This window comes from Callithrix jacchus, chromosome 2, assembly GCF_049354715.1.
Source record: "Callithrix jacchus isolate 240 chromosome 2, calJac240_pri, whole genome shotgun sequence".
Classification (NCBI taxonomy): domain Eukaryota; kingdom Metazoa; phylum Chordata; class Mammalia; order Primates; family Cebidae; genus Callithrix; species Callithrix jacchus.
In genome coordinates this window covers 22,281,213-22,298,602 of record NC_133503.1, presented here as the reverse complement: position 1 = coordinate 22,298,602, position 17,390 = coordinate 22,281,213, and the positions used below count along the sequence as shown (strand labels likewise).

General features: G+C 40.4%; 1 long non-coding RNA gene across 44 annotated transcripts in view; it reads right to left on the bottom strand.

Annotated features, from left to right (window-relative positions):
- The window catches only part of LOC103788949 (uncharacterized), a 196,391-nt gene that overhangs the window by 121,068 nt on the left and 57,933 nt on the right, over positions 1 to 17,390 (bottom strand). For 40 of the 44 annotated variants that reach the window (XR_013532441.1, XR_013532452.1, XR_013532474.1 and 37 more), the window contains 2 exons: positions 4,480 to 4,713; positions 3,499 to 3,678 (listed from right to left, as the gene is read on the bottom strand). This is a non-coding gene — a long non-coding RNA (uncharacterized LOC103788949). Of the gene's footprint in view, positions 1 to 1,707; positions 1,815 to 3,498; positions 3,679 to 4,479; positions 4,714 to 17,390 lie in introns of all 44 variants that reach the window. The other 4 variants (XR_013532435.1, XR_013532455.1, XR_013532469.1 and 1 more) reach the window with 2 other exon arrangements.

Genomic DNA, 17,390 nt, shown 5'->3' with positions numbered 1-17,390 from the left:
GAAAGCAAGGATTTGTTTCTCTGTGTTGTACACTGATGTATTTTTTTTACACTGAACAGTGCCTGGCATACAATAGGGACTCTATAAATATTTTTGAATAAATAAATGAATCAGAGGGCCTTCAAGTCAGAAGAGAACTTGAAGAGTAGATTGTTTAATAATTTCCAAAGGACTGTGTTCTGAAGAACTAATGTTTTGAGAAAACAAGAGTTTTATGTCCTAAGAAGTGTCTGAACTACTGCATATAATTTCTTAATTTTAGTGATCCACATGCACATTAAAAAGACTAATAATCTATGTGGTAAATAACTACGTTAGCTTGTTTAGCCTTGAGTTTTCTAAATGTATTTGTCCAGAAAGCACTTTTCGTTTGTTGTTTGTTAGACAGCACATACCTGTTGACATCCCATAGAACTGATGTTCCAAAAACACACTTTGGGAAATGCTATCCTAGACTTACTTGCTCATTTTTCAGTGGAATGGTAATGGTTTACAATGGTGTAATGTTTTATATTTCAAGTGATGGCCTTGTTACTAACTCCTGTAAGCCTCACGAAGTTCTGAGAGATCACTCAGATAATATCCCTATTTTGGAGACAAGGAAATAGAGGTCTGGAGGGGTTAAGGGATTTGCTCAAGGTCACACAGCTAGTTAGTGACAGAGATGAGAAGAGAATCCACGTCTTCTATTCATCCAGTTAGCCCCAATTAACACCTTGACAGCTGTCTATCTCATCTCTTTTCCATATCAGAAAGTACGTCGAAAGCAGTTTCTTTTTCAAAGAAAGCTGAAATGAATTGCTTTTGCTGGAGAAAGACAGAAATATTCAAGAACATGAGAATTCTTGTTAAGAATTTGCATTGATTTTTCTCCTTACCAACTACTTCAAAGGATTAAGCATTACCCCAAGCATCCTGCTTGCCCTTACTGTCAGCCACATGCATTTGTCCAGCCCAGAAGTGGCACATTCATGGCTCACATGCCATCGTGGCCTCTTCCTTGACTGTAACAGGCGTGGCTAATTTATTACTAACCACCGAGGTCAGGCATGACCTAAGGTTTTCTCAGTCAAGCACTTCAGTGGCCACTATCCAAAGATCAGACAGAGTTAGCCCAGGCTGAAGCCTGTTTGCTGCCTTTGATTTCTCTTTCTGCATCATTCCACCTCTCATTTCCACCATTCCTTGGCTAACAGAGTCCTCACAGTGTCAAGAGTTCCTTTTTATATTTGTTTAGAGTATATATATTTTAAACTTCAAAGAATTGATGCTTAATTTCCTAAGAACTCAATGATACATACGTAAGTGAAACTGTTTTGGAAACACTAAGTTACACTTTCAAAGACATTATTATGATTACAGCTCTTTTAGTTCATCTGTCTAGACTAAAGATAGAATGCTTTATCTGTTTTCTATTTCAAATTTTGGCTCATTTGTGCTAACGACTGAATTCTTCAAGTGGACCCCCTTTCGAATATGTTTTTTTAAATTAAATTGGGTGTCATTTAAAATAGGTCTTTGGTTAGGGCAGCTTTAGGTAGTACAGCATTTACAAATGTCTTACTTAAAGGAAAGACTACCTTTAAGATGAAAGTTGAGAAGCAAACAATGCTCAGTTTAATTTCAACTGTCTTTGTCTATTTGAGCTGCTACAACAAAAACTCCCAAAACTAGGTGGCTTATGAAAAACATAAATTTATTTCTCACAGTTCTGGAGGCTGGGAAGTCCAAGATCAAGCCACTGGCAGATTTGGCCTATGATAAGGGTCCATTTCCTTTGTTCATAGACAGCTGTCTTCTTATCATAACCTAATCTGGAGAAAGGGGTGAAGGTCCCTCTCAGGCTTCTTTTATAAGGGGCACTACTCCCTTCACCTAATCACCTCCCAAAACCTCACCTCCTAATATCATCACTTTGGGGGTTAGAATTTTAATGCATTAACTCAGGAGGCACGCAAACATTCAGGCCATAGCACTCACTATCATTGAATTTAGTGCCACCTTTAGATCCAGGCACGAGGGGCCCTGCCCAGGTTCCTGTACTGTAGAGAAGGCTGTTTGCTTCCTCCTCTAACTATACGTCTCCTCATGGAGTGAGGACTCCCAGGGCACAAGGAAACATGTCCACCCAGTGTCTGCACCCACCGTCTTCATACTAAGTACCCAGCAGCCTGGAACTGCCTGACTTAATGGCCCTGAGTTCACTTCTGAGGACCAAGCAGGCCTCTTCCCCAGGACCCACCTTCCTGAAAAGGTGTGGACAGAGATTGGATGTGGGGTTGGGATATGCACTTGCCTGCACTTGAGGCCCCTGTGGTATAAGACGGAGCTTGAAGTGGAATGGAAAGGAGGTGCAACCCAAGTGAGACTCTTTTGACCCTGCCTCATTCTATCAGAGACATCAACCTGAGGCATCCAAGAATTTGCAGTTCAAAACTGGCCTTCCAGAGAGTCATGAAGTTCTACTTGTCAAGGTAGGAGGATGGACTATATTTTAATTTAACAGTTTTCTGGCTTTATTTACACATTTTAAATATTTATACATATATAAGTGGACCTCTCTATTAGTCTTATCCTGGGCTCCGCAAATCTTAACATGGATCTGAGTGCACTTTTAGGGCCTTTTAGTTCTCAAAGCAGACTTATCTAACTTTCTGTTATCTGATCCATGATTCAAGGTCAACCTGATGTATAATCTCAATTCTAAATAAGACATGCAATGGCGATTCTGTCTCCACACTGAACTCAAACATCCATTATTGACTGAGCGCCCAGAAGTTTCTCCAGCTTTATGACTTCATCAGTTTAAAGTTTACTAAATAATTTATCTTTTTTCAACCACCGATATAATATCGGTAGAAGTGCTGGTAAACAGCAAAGTGCTATTTAAATGTATTTTTATTTTTATTTCAAGCTTTCAAAAAAAATTCTTACAGAAAGGAAAAGCTGTAATTTCTCACTTCACTATATGACTAGGTTTGTGGAGATTTAATTTGTGATTCCAATCAAAAACATGGGAAATGAATGGCTTTCAAAATGCCCTGGTTTACCCATGTTTTTTCCATAAATTTGTTTTTTGGGAGTCTTAATCACTGAAGACACAAACTTGCTTAAAGTAAACAATTTTAACTTAACATTACTTAGGAGGATGTGCACAAAAGCCATAAATAACACTAGCAAATGCATGTCCTTTGTATATTTCCACCTTCCCAAATTGTCTCCAAACATCTGGGCAGGGGCTCAACTTTCCCTGAAGCCTGTAGGCATATCAAGGCCAGTGGGAGCTCATCACTGCCAACCCAATCAATCAAAACCAGCTAAGTGCCCATGTCAGTTTCCAGGGGCCAGCAGACTTTGCAGATTGTAAGGAGAGACTAGAAGGAAAGAAGAAGGAAAAAACTTCTCTAAAGTCTTACTTCATGCTTATCCAGACAGTGAACCATAGGCATAATAGAAATTCGAAGAGGACAAACATTTATTCCAGTTTATAATTCCTACCTGTTTCTACCTCTACATCCTTTTAACACAGGCATTTACAAGCAGGCCATGGACTGGAAAATTGCCATTCTCAGAACCAACTGATGTCTATTTATCTCCTACGGCTTGTGCTTGGCAGATTTTCTTAGTCTATACACTTTTGTTGAGTAGCTACTATGTGCCAGGTTCTGTTCCAAGTACCTGGAATAGTGGTGAATAAGACGAATAAGGTCCTGCTTTCATTAAACTTAAATTTAATAAGATGATTTTATCTTGTAAAGAATGTCCTCTTTGAGATTCCTTCCCCAAATCCTCACTTCTCTACCTCTAATTCTCCCTGCAAAATTTGGGACAGGAGCCAGATAAACTAAAAAAGGAAAACAGAATTTTATATTGTAAGTGGTATCAAGGAAATAAACCGGGTGGTGTAATACTGTGTGACTGCAGGGAACACTGCATTAGCTTAGGTGGTCAGGGGAGGCATCTCTGAGGATGTACCATTTGAACTGACATTTGGGTAAAAGAAACAGACAGGCAGCCCTCTGGGGTTCAGCCCTTTCAGAGAGGATGAGGCTGACTGCCCTCTACTTTGCCTACTCAGCCCATGGGAAAACCCATTTATCTTGCCCTACAAATGATATGAGTCCTATTGCTTCTACTGCCACCCTCTCTCCTAGCTCAACTATCACGGCCATTTTCCACCAGCCTCCAGCTTTCAGAGTCTTCTAGGCAGACTAATGCATCCCAAATACCTCCACCATTTACTCTTGCAGCTCTTTTACTTGCCGGGAAGTAGTAAAGGTAGTTAGGGGGAATTACTCACTCCTAAAACATCCCTTCATTTAATCCTATCTTTTAAAATGTCTGGTCTTCTTTCTCTTATACAGGATGGATGTGAATGATGGACATGAGGCACCATTTTGCTTTCTCTCAGTAACCTCCCAAGGATATATCTAGGATCTATGTTTTCCAGAAAGGATTGGGTACTTAATAATCACTGACCTCTGTTCTGGGGTCTCAGTTAAAGCTCCAAGAATACAATGAAAGTCAATTTAACATCCTGGTACATTAATCCATGAGCTTAAAGGCAGTCGTCTCCAAGAAGCAAGATTTCTTCTCCAGGAAAGGTGGCTTCCTGTGAAGATAGGCTTGTTGACTTCATTGGTAGGGAGGTTATTCTTACAAGCCTTCATTACATCCTTCTTGAAAGCCCCCTTCGACTTCTACTGGCTGTTTCTGCAGGAAGGAATGTCATTTACATTAGTAATGTCTGCTTTGAGCTTAGAAAAAAGAGTTGAGGCACAAGTGCTGCTGTGTATTTACTATTCCTGGCCTAAGTAGGAGCTTACATGTATAAAGACCTCATATAGAAAGAGTTTCAGTAAGTGCTAACCTCCTATTGGACCATAATGAACTCCCTTCTAGACTAGCATGAGAATATAAACCACTACATCATTGTACATTATTCTGCATTATTCACATTAATGAGATTTGCTTAAATTAGAAAAATATAAATGTGCATATATTTTCAGACTTTCTTCAGGGGAAATGTGTTTGGGGGCATTTTATCTGCAGAACTGGACATGATCCAATTCTAGGCTTTGCCAGATATTTACTTAGGGAAAATTGAAAATTATTCTTTGCTATATACACTTTCCAGTGAGATCGACATTCCTTCAAGACCAGCGCGGTTACCTCAACCCACCAGCCCATGAACGTGCACTACTGCCTGGACCTGAGGTCACATGGTCCCAAGAGCATCCAACCAATCAGAGCTCAGCATCAAGCTGGCTACCTGCCAAGCACAGACGCCCAGAGATGGTTCATACCCGTGATCCAAAATCAGGACTTATCTCTAGTTGTCATGAATTGCATACTTAATAAGCCACATAAGTCCATTTAAAAGGTTAACCCATGGTTAATGACCAACAATAAAACTATATAGTTATAACCCATTGTGTAAACATCTACAAGTGGGAGAGAACTTAACAAGGGCAGATCATTAACATCAAATTACGCAAAGAGGAAAAAAAGTGGCTTTCTCTGGAAAAACATCAGCTTGCCTTATTTGTCTTATGACTGACTTTTATATAGGTCTTGCCGGCTCTAGAGAGGCTTCTAAGCCCCCAGGTGTGGGAAAGACTTGTGTTTTATTCATTCCATTATTTCTTGCCAGACAGCAAAGTGAAAGGCATGTTTTGATTACAACTGACATTCAAAGTCTGGACAAGGGTGAAAAATCTAAACTAAGTAATCCTGAGATCTTATATTATCAGAAGGGGGAATCATTTTAAAAATCATGTGGTCCAACCCTATGGTAAAATCCAGAGAAGTGAAGTGACTTCTCCAAAACCACACAGCTAGTGAATGACAAAGTAGGACCGGTGTTCCAGGGTTCAGACTCCTAGTCAAGTGCTGCCTTTTGAATATACTCTATTTCTCTGTGTGTATTTTTGAAATGTTTTTTAGTTAATAGGCTTTATTTTTTAGAACAGTTTTCCATTTCCAGAAAAATTGAGCAGATAGTAGAGAGTTCTCATATACAGTCCCCTACCCCAACACATTGTTCCCTATTATTAACATCTTGAATGAGTGTGGTGCATTTGTTATAATGAATCAATATCAATACATTATTATTCAGTTTACGGTTTACATTAGAGGTCACTCTTTGTGCAATATGGGTCTATGAGTATTAACAAAAGTGTGACATTACATATCTATCATTACAGTATCACATAAATTATGATACTTCAATTTCCATATGATGTTACACTGTCCCCAAAATCCCCTGTGCTTGATTCCTTATGAAGCGGTCCTTTTTGAGCATCATTAGGACTCTCTTGATGGAAGCCCAGGCCCTAATATTTTTCATGCCTTTCAATTTGTTGCTAGAAAGGTGTTCCTCTAAGTTAATAGAAAGGTCACGAAATATTTCATCACCTCTTTGGGTTTTGTGTTCATCCAACTTGAGGGCCATAGGAGTTGAATCACTGCTATGGCTGCTGAAAGGACCTGCTTCTGGAGATGAGCTCTGCCCCTGTTCCCAGGACGTCTGAGAGATACCTTGGACAGCGTCCATGAGAGTCACCTACTGAGGCAGGGTGAGCACCCTCTAGAACCTTGTTTCTAGAACTCAATCTTTTGTTATTTCAGATGCACTTGCTGCTTTGTAAATGCTCTTTCCAGAATAGAAAAAGAAATAGCTTCTCTACAGCATATTAAAAGAAGAAGCCCCTGTATTAATCAAATTAATGAGGAAGAAAATCAATAAAAGTAATTATCACAAATAAACTTAAAAAAATAAACAACTTATTTACTCAATTATTCACTTTGCCACTAAGTGTTTCAACTTCAGAGAACCATAATTTAAGTGAGGTACAGGCTGCACAAATGAGTACAGCCTAGAAAGGCGTGGGCGTGATGATTTCTAAAAAGGATGGGTAAGAAACCATGCACACCTCATACCCACTCCACGGGTGAGCTTGAATTGATGCAACTTTTCAGAGAAGCAATTTGGCAGTATTTACTAAGAGATGAAAAAAATTCATACCCTTTCATCCAGAAATTACATTTCTAGAGAATTTATCTTAAAGAGATCATCAGAGAGGTAGTCAAGAATTTTGCAGAAAAATATGTTTCATAGCTTTATAAAACAATATCAAAGGGGGAAAAAAGGAAACAACCCAAACATCTAACAACGGGGAGGTAGTAAGATGTTCTTGGTGGTTTCCTGCTAGCCACATCCTAAATCCTGTTTGAGAGGTAGACCCTACTGGGGACTCTTAATGGGAGTAAGGGCCTTCTCACTACAGAATCAAACAGAGCAATCCTTCATACTGCCTGTCCTCTTGTAGGTAAAGTAGGACACATCACCTAGGCTTGGTCAGCAAGATGCCCCTGTTTAGAACATTAAAACCTAAGTAAATTCCAGAGACAGATTGTTTCTGTGGTCAGCCCTGGCTAGAGGTCCCACTGCTGAGCCTATTTTGATTTCTGTCCCTTTTCTTAGCCTATTTTTCCAGGCCTCCCATAGGTCCTAGAGCTACCTAATATGATTCCAGTAAATTCATCTTCTGCTTAATATAACCAGTGTTGTTTTCTGTGGCTTACAAACAAAAACTCTGACAGACACAGAGAATGATCAAATATATTATGAAACACCTATTAAATATAATATTAATCTATCAAAATCCATGTTTTCAACACATATTAAAGACATAGAAAAAAAACAACATTGAATGCTATATAGATCACAGTTCCATAAATCTATGTACATTTAGATAATTATTCTATCTATAAATCTAATCTCTGTGTGTGTGTGTGTGTGTGTGTGTGTGTGTGTGTGTGTGTGTTTAAAATACTGAGGGAAAACACACATATATGCTCAGCCCTTTTATCTAAGAGGGATCACAGGTGTTACAGGATGCTTCTTCCACCATCTAGGGCATTTTATCTTCAAAACTAGCTTATCTATTGCCTCCTCCAGAGAGCCTTCCTCAGAGTGGGTTAGGCCCCACCTTTGTGTTTTGAGAGCCTCTATTACATTCTTGCATCATAGCACTGAACTGTAGTTATCTCTTTAATTAACCTGTGTCCCTGACCATTTTTCACTGCCCACTCTTTCCTTTGTACTTCAAATACTGCCTGCTCATGGTAGAAATTCAATAAAAATTTGTAGAATAGATACATGCAAGAATTATTGTTATGGTAAGAAAAAAATGATGTTATTCAAAAGAAAGGGCTGGGAACAGAAGATATTCAGGTGAGAAATAAAGACAGAAAACTATTACTTTACAATGAGCGAATTACATGTGACAGTGAGTTGACTATTTTGGACCCAGTGAAATGGACAGATATTGTGTTGTCTAGTATATTAAGATTGGTATAGACAGATAAACCATGGCTTTTTTCTTGGTCTACGTCATTGCAATAACTGCCTCCCCTCTCCTCTTTTCCTTTGTTCCCAGAGATATTGCCCATTCATCCAACTGCTGCTATCCTGCCAGTAGATCTTCTGAGATTACCATCAGCTAAATATTGCATTGTCTTTGGACAATTTTCCTACATTGTGACTCCTCACTACATTTTCAATGCTTTTCTAGTCCCAGAAAGCTACAGACTGTTAATTCACCCTTGCTTTTGCTTTGCCTGAGGAAATTGAAAATAAACTTTAATTTCCTAGTCAAGGGCTATTGTGTGGTTTGGAGGGGGAAAAATACTGTTAGATGGAATTAGGGAATATTAGGAGAGTTTCTGAAGGTAGTGAAGGTACACAGTAATTGATCACTTGCCCACATTAGTGAGAGGTCATTCCAATGAGAAGAGGTTCTGTCAATATCTGAGGTCTGTTTGATACCTGGCCTCAATCTGTCAATCACTCCCAGTAACCGTATTCATAAGCTTCAGATCTGAATTTTGAATTCCATCAGAAGCTTTCCCCTGGCCTTGGAGATGCCATTTAGACCATTCTCATAGTTAGTTATCCCTCACACCACATAAAATGGGGGGGAAAAAACCTTCCTTTGGGGCAAATCAAAAATCTCTGGTAGAAAAATAAACGCAGATGCTTTCGGAATACAGGAACCCCAAGTCTGAGCATCTGAAGGCAAAGGAAGAATAGAGAAGTATTGTTGGTAGTGCCACCGCCTGTAGGAATTTAAGGGAACTTGCATCTTAGGAGCTGTTCAGTGAAGCCCTAGAAAGAGCCTGAGTGGGTGTGATGAGAAGCAGAACAAAAAAAAATTTTTTTTTTTTGAGACGGAGTCTCGCCCAGTCTCCAGGCTGGAGTACAGTGGCTCGACCTCGGCCCGCTGCAACCTCCGCCTCTTGAGTCCAAGCTATTCTCCTGCCTCAGACTCCTGAGTAGTTGGGACTAGAGGGGTGTGCCACCATGCCCAGCTATGTTTTTTTGTATTTTTAGTAGAGACGGGGTTTCACCATGTTGGCCAGGATAGTCTGATCTCTTGACCTTGTGACCCACCCACCTTAGCCTCCCACAAATCATTATTTCTGAGAAGAACAACTAACACATTAACCTTTGGAGGTTTAAGTTTCTGTTTTGGTTTTTATTCTTTTTGGGAAAACTATTTTTATTGCAAAAAAAATGTAAAGTTAGCCACAAAAAAGTCAAAAAGTATTTATTGTGTACCTACTGTGTGATAGGAGCTGGGTTTCAAATACAAGTGAACATGAAATAAATGAGCCTTAGATGCACAAAAATGTGTGTGTGTGTGTGTCATATGCCATTTTTACCTTATTGCATCTATTATGTATATAAATATTTTCTTTTTACTCAACTTACGTCCCACATTTTCCCATGTTTCCAAATGGTCTTCATGATCAACAATTTAATTCTCACAAGTGACCATTCTCCTTCTGTAGAACAAATTGCTGGTGTTGTAAATAACACCGAGGAGAACACCTTTGTGGCATATGGCATTTTTTTCTTCCTTTGTAATAGTTTCCCGGGAGAAATCCTCAGGAAATCGTTTCCCTGGGGAAGCCAAATATAATAGATACATTCTACATGTTCCATTTCTATAACACTGGCAGGTTTTGCTCTGTCGCTGATAGCATTGCTCCTGGCTGAGCCCGATACCGCTTCGGAATTCTTCTTAACACAATAGCCCAAGCAGTCTCGATCATTCAACCTCAGTAACCAATGCCAAACAAATTAATGAGCTTGATCTGTATTGCCACACCAAAATTTTATCTTGGAGATATGTCAGGGGAAAATGACACTTTCACTTACCCCCCTTTCCTAGGAGCTCAGCTGATTATCCTTTCAATCGATCCAAACTTACCTGTGGTTCCCCTGCTCACTTTTGAGTTTCTAAAGATTCACTGCTACCCCCGACCCATGGTGTTTCATCAGAGCTCACCACATCATGACACAGACTACCTTTCGAGAAGCACTGGGTATCTCCAGGACTTAAACAAAAGCGGCAGATTTCCTTTGGCTAACCTGGCAATCTTCCTACCAGTTCAGTGATCTCTAGTCATGGGAAAGAAACTTCCCACTACAGTGGGAAAGAGACCCTGACATCTTTATTATTAAGTTAGGAAAAAGGAAACCATGATGCCTCCACAGATCAGTATCCTTGTTCTAGCCAGGAAGGGTCCACTGACCTTTATATAGAAAGAAGTGTGACTGGCTCTTGAAGTCACTTTTCCAGCAGTGTCAAGGCCTGGCAATGCCATTAACGGCTTCCTCCCCCATACACAATTAAAGCCTCCAGCCCTAAAATCTTTTGAAGGTATTGCCTTCTACTTGGGAGTTTCTCCAAGTTCTGCGTCTTAGTTTTCACACCAAGTCTCATTGCTCTCTTTTCGAGCTTTCCCAGTTTGGGTACATCTGCTACTTTGGCTTATTGGTATTTCTCTCCTCCGGTTCTTTCAATAACAGCCTTGCTCCACACACAAACACCTCCATTCATGAATTCACTGCCCCCTTGTTATGCTTCCCATGTGAGTTTGGTGGGACTTGCCAATTCCATTCTGAAAGAATTAGTGCATGGCCTATCCTTATCCCCCTTGGCTAAAGTGATTGGTTCACAGGATAAGCGAGTAATAGTAATACTACTATTAGTGATCATAGTCTCTTCCACATTTCTAATTCTTCTAAAATGGATTGGGGGAATCATTTTTCTCCCAAGATTGCTAGGCTTGGTTGATATGAGCTTGGAGCGGACTGTGGCCATGCCGCCTTTGCCCTCGGCCATGTGGTGGAAGCTCATCCACAATTCAAGATAAGGAGGCCTGAGTATAGAGATGGAAAGGGAGGGACTGGTGAGTCCTGTTGATCAATTTGAGGCTCTGTATCTAATTTGACTAAATGAAGGGGGAAAATTCTAAGGGTCTCCTTTATCCCAAAGCTCCCAGAGCCTGCCCTAACAACAAAAGTGTGAGGGTAGCATGGAATACTATGCAGCCATAAAAAAAGAATGGGATCATGTCCTTTGCAGGAACATGGATGGAGCTGGAGGCCATCATCACTGGCAAACTAACATGGGGATAGAAAACCAAATACTGCATGCTCTCACTTATAAGTGAGAGCTAAATAATGAGAACACATAGATACGGAGAGGGGACCAGCAGACACTGGGGCTTATTAGAAAGTGGAGGGTGGGAGGAGGGAGAGGATCAGAAAAAAATAACTATTGGGTACTAGTTTTAGTACCTAGGTACTAAATATAAAATAATCTGTATGAAATAATCTGTACAACAAATCCCCAGGATATAGGTTTACCTATATAACAAATCTGCACATGGACTCGTGAACCTAAAATAAAAGTTCTAGGCTGGGCGTGGTGGCTCACACCTATAATCCCAGCACTATGAGAGACCAAAGTGGGCAGATCATGAGGTCAAGAGATCGAGACCATCCTGGCCAACATGGTGAAACCCCATCTCTACTAAAAATACAAAAAATTAGCTGGGCATGGTGGCGCACACCTGTAGTCCCAGCTACTAAAGAGGCTGAGACAGGACAATCACTTGAACCCAGAAGGCGGAAGTTGCAGTGAGCCAAGATTGCATCACTGTACTCCAGATGAGGAATAAGAGACTCCACCTCAAAGAAAAAAAGTTCTAAAAATATAAATAAACAAGTAAATAAATACATAGATAAATAAGTGTGCGGCTGGTATGTTGGTTAATTGTGTAAGTCAACCTGACTAGGCTAAGGGATGTCCAGATAACTGATAAAACTTTATTTCTAGGTATGTCTGTGAGGGTGTTTCTGGAGAAGATTAGCGTGTGGATCAGAAGACTGGCTAGATTGTCCTCACCCATAAGCATGATCCTATCTATTAAGGATCTGACTAGTACAAAAAGGCAGGGATGGGTGAATTGACTCCTTCTGCTTGAAGGAGTCAACATCCATGTTCTCCTGTTATCAGAGATCAGTGTTCCTGGCTGCCAGGGCTGCAGACTCTGGCTGGGATTTACACCACTGGCTCCTCTGGTTCTCAGGCCTTTGGGTTTGGACTGAACTATCTCACTGGTTTTCCCGGGCCTCCAGATTGCAGGTGTCAAATAGTGAGACTTCTCAGTCTCCATCATCCGGTGAACTGAGTCCTCATAAGTCTCTTTCTATATATCTATATCATCTCCTATTGGTTCAGTTTCTCTAAAGACCTCTAATACAGTAGTATGATCACTCTGAGAAAGACTTGGATCCCTGGTGCAAGTCTATTGACGTATAAGGCCTGGGGTACAGACTGCTGGTCTACTCGCTGCTTGAAATGCTTGCTTTTTTAACAGAAAAAAAAAAAAAATCCTGAACTGAGTGGGTCAACCCTAATATTGTTTCTCACAGGTCTACAGGGGGATATTTGCTAGAAGTTCACAAATTTGGTTACACAAATTTTAGCAATATTCATCAAACATCCATAAATTTCCATCAATAACTTTCCTTAGGAAGACAATTTCTCAGGACCTTAGTGAAATGCCTCCTTTTGACAGAGAGGCAAAGTGAGTAACAAGCAGATTAACGAGTCAGCTAAATGGGTGTGCTCACCATACCCTGAGTGTTTCCTGTACACTCCTTCTGCATATGCAATGCTCCCACCTCAATCCCTTTCTTCCTTTCTGCCATGGACTCTATGGACACCCACATTTTTTCAATTGTGCCGCCTGTCATCCAAATCTGTGTGGGTATGGGCTGGCTGCAGGGGTGACTTACTGAGAAGAATGGTGGGTTGAAAGTCTCCATACCTAGTATATAATTTTTGGATATGAGCCAGTTATTAGTCAGGTGTACCTGGAGGCTTTATTGAGATTTCTTTTCCTTTTGTCAATAATTTTTCAGAAAGCCTGAGTTTTATGAGATAGTTGTAGCAGAATAAAATTTAAGAACTTCCAGATCCCAGATCATATCACTATTGTATTCAACTTCAATGACGCTACTAATTGATCCAAAAGTTCTATCTAACACCCGCACAAAGTAATGACAGCTAGTAACACTTCATGCTCCTATCACTTAGAGTGAATTAGCTACTTAGGAAAACATTTTAATTACTGAAGCTCACATGGGCTGTGCCCCAGAGGCAGACAGGCCGAAGAAGGATGGAGGATATGACTCTAAAGTGCCCTCTCCTCCAAGAAGCCTTCTCTGAGTTCCTTTTCTTTTTGTGTCTCTCATTAGAATCTGATCATTTGCTGCTCCTCATTAACAAGAATTTACTAAGTAGCCACCACGTTCCAGACACTCTATTAGATGTTGCAGGGAAGGCTTTCTTCCTTCTTTTCCGGAAAGAACATATATCCTTCTATCCCTCCCCACTTACCCACTCCTCCACAGAGAGGGAAGAGGAAAGAAGAAAAGCTAATCTAACTGATCATCCTTTGACATTTTATTCAACCATGAGTAGTGTTACTCCTGCTGGCTCTCCAGCCCATCCACAGGTGAATGGTTGGGGCAAGCCCACCATCCTTGCCACATCACTGGTGGGCTAATGAATGCAGGATCTCTTCCTTGTCTCTCACTACCCATTGACATTTCTGAGCACGGAGGTCCCAGGATTTAGATTGAGGATGAGAAGGAAAGGTCTTATTGGCCTTGGATCTAAGCTATGTATTCCACTCCAGCTTCAGCCAGAACTTTTTCATGTGAACAACGGGTACTAATTTGGCTATTAGAACTATGATTCCCATCTAGATACTGAGCACGCAGATCGATCCTTCATCAGATAGGCAGGTGCAAGTGTTGAGTGACAGACTACCAACTGCTCCTCACTGGCAGTACAGTTAATTGCATCCTTTCTTGTTAGGGTGGCAAAGTGGTCATAGACTCAGTCCCCCCGGATTGAGGAAAGGTACCCATCTAAAACTCCTTTGTGATAGTCTTCTCTGAGCCACAGAGTCGGACCAAAGCTCTGTGGAGAGGGTGGGGTCTCCCTTGAAGAGAAATGGTGTTCTTACTACTGGTCATCCTAAAAAGAGGTCAGTCTTACACAGGTATGAGGGGAAACACTGCTTGCTCTGTTTGGGGTTTGAAATCAATATGCAAGATGACTAGAGAACTTCCAGGAGAGGGGAGGGTTGAAGGCATAGTTGCTGTTTCCAGTCACATAAAGGCAGGCCATAAGCAAGATGGATCTGCCCTAGGCCCAAAGGCAGTTCTATCCTGTTCAGTATTGTTCTCTAATGTGTGTTCCTCTTCCATTGTCTCCAGTCACTGCTACTTTCTCCTTAGACACTGTAGCCAGGCATCTTGGCACTGTGGAAATGGAAAAGCTAGGTTTCTGCTCAGCCCTAAGATGGAGATAGACTAGGAGGGTAGAGACCCACCCCCAAGGCCACAGAGCGGGTAGCAGGAACAGACAGCAATGGATGACAGCATGGACACCAGATAAGGAAAATGGGAGGAAGAGTGGGATGCAACTTGTAACCCGGCATACCACCGCAAAACATGAGCCTCTGTCCATTTCTCTGTTACTCTCTCAAGATCAAAGCCCTGGGCAGAAGGGTGTCAAGAGTGGAGCAGGTGCCCATGCCCTGGTTGTCTGGAGTTGCAGGAAGAGAGGAAGAATTTTTGTAGTGGGGGGCCGGTAACTCACAACAGGAAGTTCCCCTTCTCACATAGGAAGCAGGGTTAGAAAAAAAATACATATATAGAAATTGTTATATATAATATATATAATTTTATAATATGTCATTTATATATGAAATATACATATAATTTACATATATTTTTATATATAATGTATATGTATACATTATATATTTCATATATAAATTTTATATCTATATATATAGATATATATATAGAGAGAAAGGATATCGATGGATATCCTCTACCCAAAAACTATTTCTGCTACTTTCTATGAAAGTACCTGGAATTTCCTTATTAGTAGCTCATTCTTAAAGTTATGAGGTCCTTTAATCTTCAGGAGTTATCTATTAAGTCATAAATATCTCTGGGAGAAGTCATATTTAAGGCCAAATGCAGTGGCTCACACCTGTAATCCTAGCACTTTGGGAGGTCAAGGCAGGCGGAGCACCTGAGGTCAGCAGTTCAAGACCAGCCTGGCCAACATGGTGAAACCCCATCTCTACTAAAAATACAAAAATTAGCTGAGCATGGTGGAACATGCCTGTATCCCAGCAACTTGGGGGGCTGAGGCAGGAGAATCACTTTAATCTGGGAGGTGGAGGTTACAGTGGGCCAAGATCACGCCATTGCACTCCAGCTTGGGCAACAAGTGAGACATCTCCAAAAAAACAAAAAAGAAGTCATGCTTTATTTTATTTATTTATTTATTTATTTATTTATTTATTTATTGAGGCAGAGTCCCACTCTGTTGCCAAGCTGGAGTCCAATGTCACCATCTCAGCTCACTGCAAACTTCGCCTCCCAGGTTGAAGCGATTCTCCTGCCTCAACCTCGTGAGTAACTGGGACTACAGGCGCACACCACCATGCCCAGCTAATTTCTGTATTTTTAGTAGAGACAGGGTTTCACCATGTTGGCCAGGATGGTCTCAATCTCTTGACTTTGTGATCCACTCATGTTGGTCTCCCAAAGTGCTGGGATTACAAGCATGAGTCACCGCCCCCAGCCAAGAAGTCATATTTTATTAAACCCTCATTGATAAACACCTGAGTAGGAGTTTAAACAAATGATACCCAACATTGAGCAAGCAGAAGGGAAGGCCCAAAGAAATGGGACCCCTAATTATTCTTCTACTTACAGGTACTGCTATATCCCCAATGCAAAAAGTTGCAGTTGTGACTAATAAAACATAATTTGTTAAAAAGTATTACTATCACCCTCTCCAAGGTGGAAAACATATGCAAGCTGCAAGTGAAAAAGAAATGAAACACAATTTGCATAGTACTATTTAATCATGGGAAATTAAAAATTATATTTGTTATACTACATAGAAAACAAAGTCCAAAAGAATATTCACCATTTACAATTAATATGCAGACAGTGAGATGAGAAGATGCTTTTATTTCCCTTTGTTAAATTTGTTTAAATTTATCAGAGTCATTTGTATAAAACATCTTTTAAAAAATCAAATAGTTCCACAAGGTTTATACTGGATAAACAAGATTTCTTGTCTCTCTTTGTAACCCCTATTTTCTCTCTAGGGCCAATCACTGTCAGCTTTGGGATGTTTATCTTGGTTATTTCCTTCCATATATAAAAATAATGTTTGTAAACCAGTACATTCTGATTTTTGCGTTTTATATCGTACCCACTGGCTGTCCCCTCTGACCTTAATATTCCCACACAGGTCCCCTGCCTACATACCCTTCCTCTCTCTCTGTCCTCCTAACACATTTGTGTCATGCTTTTGTTAAGTACTTTTTAAAATACTTACATTTCCAATGCTAACATTTCTAATACTATAACTAAATTTTCAACACCATCCTTTCCAATACTGTAACTATACTATACAATACTAAAACTATGGAGTGACCATACTATGACTTTGTTTTCTTTCTTGTACAACTTTGTGTTTTTTTCTGGAATTATCTTTCTTTGTTTTTGCTGTTGTTGGGATTAACATTGTTTCTTGCTAAGTTTTCTATGTTCCTGTTACTAATTTATCCCCCAACTCTCCCATGGAACCCTAAGAATTTCTCTCAATATACCTGAATCCACTAGCAGTCTCTCAGTTTCACTTTTCTTTTTTGTTGTGTTTTGAGAGGGAGTCTTGCTCTGACATCCAGGCTAGAATGCAGTGGTGCGATCTTGGCTCACTGCAACTTCCACCTCCCAGGTTCAAGCAATTCTTCTGCCTCAGCCTCCCAAGTAACTGGGACTACAGGCACATGCTACCATTCCCAGATAATTTTTTTGTATTTTTAGTAGAGATGGGGTTTTACCATGCTGGCCAGGCTAGTCTTAAACTTCTGACCTCATGATCCACCTGCCTCAGCCTCCCAAAGTGCTGAGATTA